At 48.8% G+C, this 7135-nt stretch overlaps 1 long non-coding RNA gene across 5 annotated transcripts in view; it reads left to right on the top strand.

Annotated features, from left to right (window-relative positions):
• The first annotated feature begins 174 nt into the window (after window positions 1-174).
• Window positions 175-7135, top strand: part of LOC132008339 (uncharacterized) — an 18583-nt gene continuing 11622 nt past the window's right edge. For 2 of the 5 annotated variants that reach the window (XR_009401611.1, XR_009401610.1), the window contains exons 1-2: window positions 188-330; window positions 447-616. This is a non-coding gene — a long non-coding RNA (uncharacterized LOC132008339). Of the gene's footprint in view, window positions 331-446; window positions 617-3000; window positions 3207-4715; window positions 4787-7135 lie in introns of all 5 variants that reach the window. The other 3 variants (XR_009401608.1, XR_009401609.1, XR_009401612.1) reach the window with 3 other exon arrangements.

The raw sequence follows: 7135 nt of genomic DNA, 5'->3' as shown, positions 1-7135 counted from the left end.
GGCCGCGGCGGCCGGGGAGTGCGGGAGCCGGGAGGTGGCGCGGAGGCCGCTGAGCCGCCGCAGGCCGGAGGGGGATGCTTCCAGCGAGGCGCGTTCCGCCGGGGCGAGAGCTTCATTCTCCCGCGGCGCTCCCGGAGGTGGGGAGCTGGGTGGGCGTGCGTGTGTGGAGAGAGGGGAGGCGGGGAGGCCAGTCACTTCCGGAGCCGGTTCGGATCCGCGCCGAGCGCCCTGCTTTCGACGACGCGGACCTCGGGGTGCGGTTGTGCCCGGCTCCACGCGCGCGCGGGCGATGCGGGGCCGGGGGACGTCCTGGCGCAGGTTTAACAAAGGGTGCGCCTCTTAGCAACCCGGCAGAGGTGGTCCTCGGGAGGGGCTCTTAGTCGGGGAGGACTCTTTCGTTTTGGGGTTGTCATTGTATTATTATTATTATTGCTATTATTTTAAAGGACTGGAGACTGATGCATGAGGGGCCCACGGAGGCGCAGGAGCGGTGGCGATGGTGTGGGAAGCGGAGCTGAAGTGCGCTGGACTTTGGGGAGGACTGACAGTTTATCCTGACTGTGTTCAGGCAGGAAAACGTGGATGATTACTATGACACGGGCGAGGAACTTGGCAGGTACCGGGGGGGGGGGGGGGGGGGGGGGGCGGGGGGGTGCCGGAAGCGCATGCTACTGGGGTGTGCGAATGCATAATATTGGGAGCAGTGGGCGGTAGACAAACGCAGTTTGAATCGGGGGCTCCCTCTCCCTTCCAAGAGATGTGCAAATTACAGAGAAGAGTTGTTAGCCCAGCGCGTCCTGGGGTCCAGAAATAAAGCCGCGAAAATGGGCTATGATGGAAGAGGCAATTTCAGTGCTAGACGATGCTGCATACGGTATTGATTAAGACCCCTGGACGGGAACAGATTTAATGGTCTGCAGTAATTCTTGTCCGCTTTTGTAGTTCCGAGGTGAGGCAAAATCTTAGTAAGATATATTTGCAAATCTGGTGTTAGGTCTTGTATGTGACTTGAACAGCGTACCGACGAATTAGTAGGATTTAAAATATTCATGCTTTCTCTTTTTGAATTTTCAGAGTAACGAGAGCAAGTATGGGTAGGTGATATATGACGACTTGCCCGATGTTGGTGTTGGGTTGGATTTTGAAACTTCCTCCAGCCAGAGATTTAATTACCCCGTTGGTGTTCCTGGTTGCTTTGGTTTCCTTTACAATGTTAAATTTGTAGCAGATAAAAGATTGAGAGTCTAATATGGCTATCTGGATTCAGAGCATACTTCCATTGGTTGCGGAAGCTGTGACTCTGAGGGCAAAGTCATTCAGTTTCTGCTGAACAAGGAATGATTATTTTGAGGCGTCTCGGGAGGGGCTCAGTTTCCCCTTGACTGGTTATTGACAGGATGTGTTGAGCTCTGGTCTAAGTAGCATGAAACCCAATTTTCACGCCTGAATTTAGGTTCAACATAAGGATTTGATTTTAGTGGATAATGTTTTGTGTGAATGATCTTAAAACAGACACAAAGTGTGTATTTACTTACACTTGTATCAAAATATGGACTTTTCCATATTCATCTAATGTCCTGATCCTAAGCCTTTTTTTTTTTAAGAAGGAAATTCAAAAGCACCCACACCCTAGGTTACCTAATGGGAATTTCCAGTGTGGAGCTTAACAAAAATTTGTTACAAGTTCAGATAAGAATGGGGAACAAAAGCCATTTTAAAAAAATAGTTTAGTTATTTGACAGAGAGAGGCATAGCGAGAGAGGGAACACAAACGGGGACAGGGAGAGGGAGAAGCAGGCTTCCCCCCACACCCCAACAGGGAGCCCGATACAGGGCTCAATCCCAGGACCCTGGGATCATGACCTGAGAAGGCAGACACTTAACCGACTGAGCCACCCAGGCACCCCTAAAAGCCATTTTTTAAAAAAGATTTATTTCTTTGACCAAGAGAGAGAGATCACAAGTAGGCGGGGGCAGGGGGGGGAGGCAGGCTCCCCGCTGAGCAGAGAGCCCCACTTGGGGCTTGATCCTGGATCCTTGAGATCAAGACCTGAGCCGAAGGCAGAGGCCCAACCCACTGAGCCACCCAGTGGCTCACCCAGTGAGCGCCCCTAAAAGCCATTTTTAAAAGGTTACTGTAACAAAGTATTTCTGTATGTGTTTAATAACAACTCCGGATGTCACTGAGAGCCTGCATTTAGGAGGAGCTTATGATATATTGGAGATTTTCTGAGGGAATAAGGAAGAAGGAAAGTTCTGAAAAATGATATTTCATGGATATGTTTAAGATAAAGGTTTAAGGGTGAAAGTGGTTGAAGTACTTGTTTTAACTAGAATTAAATCACTTTGTTCCTGTGGTTTTCAGCAAAGCGAGTGGTATATGGAGTTTTCCTTTGAGTTTCCCCACTGGGGGAAAAATATGGTGAAAAAATATATTTTAATTCCATTTGTGTAGTGTGGGCTCATTATATAAATTCTCTTAGAAAGAGGGGTGATTAAAATTAGGCGAGCCAATTGCTTTATGGATTAAGTATATGACTTTATTTTCAGTAAGATCTTTTGGTAGAATTATATGTTATGAGAAAGAAAGAAAAAAAAAAAAAAACGCAGTCTCCCTAAGGCTGGTGGGGGTGGGGGTTTGTGATCTTCACTTAGTGGGCGAGATGGCAGGCCCTCTGCCTCTGAGCTGGGAGGTGGCGTGCTCCATTTTCACTACATTTAGCTTTGACTTTTGTCTTGGTCTTCGTTTCTGTGTAGAACTTTCTCCCCACCATGTAAGGCTAATTGACACCTCGTTGATGGGCTGACTTAATTTGTGTGACCTGTGGATTTAGGAGAAAGGGCTCTGAGAAACTGGGAGTTGTGGGTTTTTTAAATAAAATATATATTCCATCTGCCTGATACAGCTGCTTTTGCTTTGCCTGAAAATGAGGAAAATGGTTGATTTGAGGGGAAAGTGGTTTGTTTTGTTTTGTTTTGTTTTGTTTTGTTTTTCCCAAGCCCTGTGGTTTTTACATCTGCCTTGGAAATAACCACTTCCTGAAAACAAGTCCTGAGCTAAGACAGAGATGAAGGAAAGAGCACAGAAATGGAAATGCGCAGATAAGGAGCACAGATGCAGGGCCCTTGTGAGCAGTGAGTTATACCCAGACCTGTGTTCATTCTACACTTGACCGGCATGTCTTTAGGAGTCATCGAAATAAAAGGTACTCTTTTCGCTTATGCATATGCTGAGACCAAGTCCATAGCCAGAGGAGGTGAGATGTGTGCACTCGATATTATTACTATTATTGCTTTACTTTTAGGAAAACAAGAGAGTACCTTATGTATGAGTGTCTGTGTGTCTGTGTGTCTGTGTGGACTCCCCAGGACTGTCATAAAAGCTCTCTGTCCCTGTAAAGAACTTTATAAAGTACTCTGATAGTCGCAGTAATGATCCAGCAGACAGACCCCTGGACAGAGATCCTGGTTCAAAATCTGGCTCTGCAACTTGCTACTTACCTTGAGTAAGTCCCTTACCCTCTCTGACCCTCAGGATCTTCATTTTGTTGTTGTTGTTAAAGATTTTATTTATTTGGCACAGAGAGAGTTCACAAGTAGGCGGAGCATCAGGCAGAGAGAGAGGGGGAAGCAGGCTTCCTTTTGAGTAGGGAGCCAGATGCGGGGCTCGATCCCAGGTCCCTGAGATCATGACCTGAGCCGAAGGCAGAGGCTTAACCCACTGAGCCACCCAGGCTCCCCTCAGGATCTTTATTTTTAAAGCAAGTGGCCTACGGGTGCCTGGCTAGCTCAGTCAGAGGAGCATGTGACTCTTGTTCTCTGGGTTGTGAGTTTGAGCCCCGTGTTGGGTATACACATTACTTAAATGAATACATAAAAACTTAGGAAAAAAATAAAGTGAGAGTCTCAGTGCTTATTTGTGGCTATTTTGAAAATCACATGTAGAAGTATTTTAATCTGCAGTAAAGCATTTAACCAAGGGAGATATTATCTGCAGGACTGACTGACACATGTGGGTGTTCCAGGCAGGATAATAACTTGGCCTGCAAGTCAATTTTTGTTCAGCCTTCTGTTTGCCAATTTTGTGAATGGAGGTCTTCTGGGAAAAGGGTCATGTGCGGGGAGGCACATTGATGTTGCCTTTGGCCTCCCCACTCTGAGTCCAAACTCCTGTCATGAGCACTGCTGCCCCTTTAGAAGACTGTTTGTTGAGTCTTCAACTTTGTGTTGACTCCAGGAGGCCCTTTGGGGTCTCACTCTCCATCCATAAAGCACTGCTTCCATCCCCTGGAGTGATTTCTGGGAGGGGTTCTTGTGAACGGAGCTGTAATAGCTGGGTCACTTTTAGCCCCACGGGGTACCCTCGCCACTCTTAGCAGCTGGAGCAGGCTGGCTTGTCCCGCCCTTGGGCTCCCCTTACAGGGATGGTTCAGCCTAACGTGGGAGCCTTCTGGACATCCCGCTGAGCACCGCTTTCCTCTCCCGCCGTCTGACCTCACATGATCTTAAGACCAGGGCCCTGCCTCCTGAAGACCTTCCCTCCACAGTGAGTTCTTCAGACTTGCTGTCTTGAAGCACTCTGCTCTGCTGGTAGGCGACCACAGACTGTCGTGCCGTGCTGGGTCCTTGCTTTGTGCTGTCATTATTCTCTTGTTTCTTGTGGCCTGCCGGAGCGCTCCTTGTGGTGAGTGACCTCCGTGGTCTTTTCTTCCCAGGGCATGCAGTGCGCTGTGTAACACCGAGCGACATCTGGATCCGTGCCTGGACAAGCCATGCAGGTTGCCAGGTGCGGCGTTGGGACCACGATGGGGATTTAAGACCTAAATGACGATGCAGGCGCTCATGCTGGTAGAGAGGCAGTGTGCGGTGTGAGACAGTCTCGGGACACTCATTTGGAAAGTGGGGAGACACCTACCTTTGTAAGGTGTTGTGGGAATGAGACACTGTGGCTGTCAACACCTGACACGCTGTCCCTACCTGAGGTATTATTTTTAATAACCTGTTGTCCCATCCCTGTGTTTCCCACATTGTAGAGTCATTGTTTAGGTGATTACCTGCTTTCCTCACAGGTCGTCCCAGGGCTGTTACCTTGGACTTGCTCATGGGTGTGTATCTCTAAGACCAACTTAGATACTCATCAGTAGGGGCTCAATAAATGCTTGTTGATGGGATGAATAAATTGTTGTGTGTGAAGCACTGTGAACACACACACACACATGTGCACACATGCACGTACGTGCGTATGGCCCTCAGTAAGGGATGACCCTGGTGGGGGATGAGCTTAGGAGGTCAAGGGCTGTGACTCCTAAGAGTGGAAACTGCTCTTCCGTTTGTGTTCTCTGTGCCTGGACAGTAATATGCACCGCAGCCAAAATGTCCAAGCCCAAGGTCCGTTTTAAACGAAACAAATTGGAGCTAGATAATTTACATCCATTCGGATGGTGGCTGGAAGCTTAATAATTCAAATTTAAAACTTTCTCATTCTGGCATACGATCCATAGGCATTTTAATTGAAGTAAGGCTTTGTCCTAAACTCCAGGAGCCAGCAAACGTCTTTGATTTGGTTTGCTGCGGATCACTGGGTGGGTTTGTAGAATCACGGCAGTCCTACGTGGCTGGAAGGACAAAAGACATCCTGGCCTGTTTTCCCTTTGGAAGGGGCGATCTCAGGCCCACCTGGCTGTGAGATCATCCGTAGGACTGTGCTGAATGTGATTTTTTGTATTTGCCTTTCTGCTTCCTTGCGCCCTCACATGTTTCCTCTGATAGGAGAGGCTGCAAAGTTTTAAGAGAGATAAGGTTCAAATAGATGCATTAGAGGTGATGTTCAGTGATTTTTTTTTTTTTTTTGGTTGAAGTGTAGTCGACACACAATGTTACATTCATTTCAGGTGTACAACATAGTGATTGACAGCTCTGTGTGTTATGGTATGCTCACGGGGGTGGCTGTCCTCTGTCACCCACTGTACAACACCATTATGGCATCATCGACTACATTCTGCACTCAGTGACTGTGAATTCTATGCATTTTAGGACGGTCTAATCATGGTCTTCCAGCCTGTGAAGGGAGGGCACAGTGATGGCGGCTGGGGGGCAGTTTGGCTGGATGCTTGCTTGCCAGCACCGGGAAGGCATCCCTGGACCACCCAGGCGGGCATCATTTAGGTCCAATGGGGCCAGAAACATAGAGGGTTGAGGTTTTATTGCTGGGGAGCTGAGAAGCAAGAGGCTGACTCTTCAGTCCCCCCATTCCCTGTTACCCCAGGCCTGTATCTTACCAAGCCGCTTGGAAACCTAAGGCCCCATAACACTGGCTGCCTCTCCAAAGCCTTGGAAAACACACAGCAGGCTCACAGAGATGGGTGCTCAGATTAATTCCAGGAATTACATATGGAGGTTTTAGAAGGGGAGGTGACAGGGTCAATACGTTCTCTGACCTTCTAGCAAAGTTGTGATCCCTTAAAGGCAAAGACCATTTCCTCCCAGGTGGAGTGGGGCTGAGGAGGGCATCTGGGTGGAGAGGCACAGACATGTGTCGCCGAATACGTTGGAGAGGGTATGGTGGGAGGGCAAGGCCCACGCCCGGTGAGCTACAAGGTCAGTCACATCGTCTGACCTCTTTGAAGGCTCCCTGTCTTCCTACAGGGAGATGTGTTACCAGCTTTCACCCTGAATTCTAGGCAGCTGCTGTGTGTACCTACGCAAGCCAGATATTTTGTTTTTAGCAGAAACCTATTACTGATCATGAGACAAAGAAGCCGCTTCCTGGTGGAAAGGGTGGGCATGCCTTAACGAAGACCCCTCTGCACCCGGACCTGGAAGAAGCTGGGAGTCATCTGAGGGTCCTCCCTTCCCATTTCTGACAGGGCCGGTGTCTCAAGCAGCTGGTTAGTAGGTAGCAAGAGGTGGGCCCGAACCTGGCCAGGCCTGCTTCGAATGTTCTTTACACTAGTTAGGATTTGGCAAGATATTTGAGAGAGGTGACCTGGGAAGCCGGCTACTGCCAATCCATTTTTAATATCTGCCTTGGAGAGGGTGGTTAGGAGCAGCTAGTAGCCAACTTCCCTGAAGGCTGGATTCTTCCCCCCAGCCAGAGGCTTACTCTGAGCTCAGAACTCTCCGGGCCACTTTCCTG

This window comes from Mustela nigripes, unplaced genomic scaffold (assembly GCF_022355385.1).
Source record: "Mustela nigripes isolate SB6536 unplaced genomic scaffold, MUSNIG.SB6536 HiC_scaffold_114, whole genome shotgun sequence".
Classification (NCBI taxonomy): domain Eukaryota; kingdom Metazoa; phylum Chordata; class Mammalia; order Carnivora; family Mustelidae; genus Mustela; species Mustela nigripes.
This window is presented reverse-complemented; position numbering and strand designations above follow the sequence as displayed.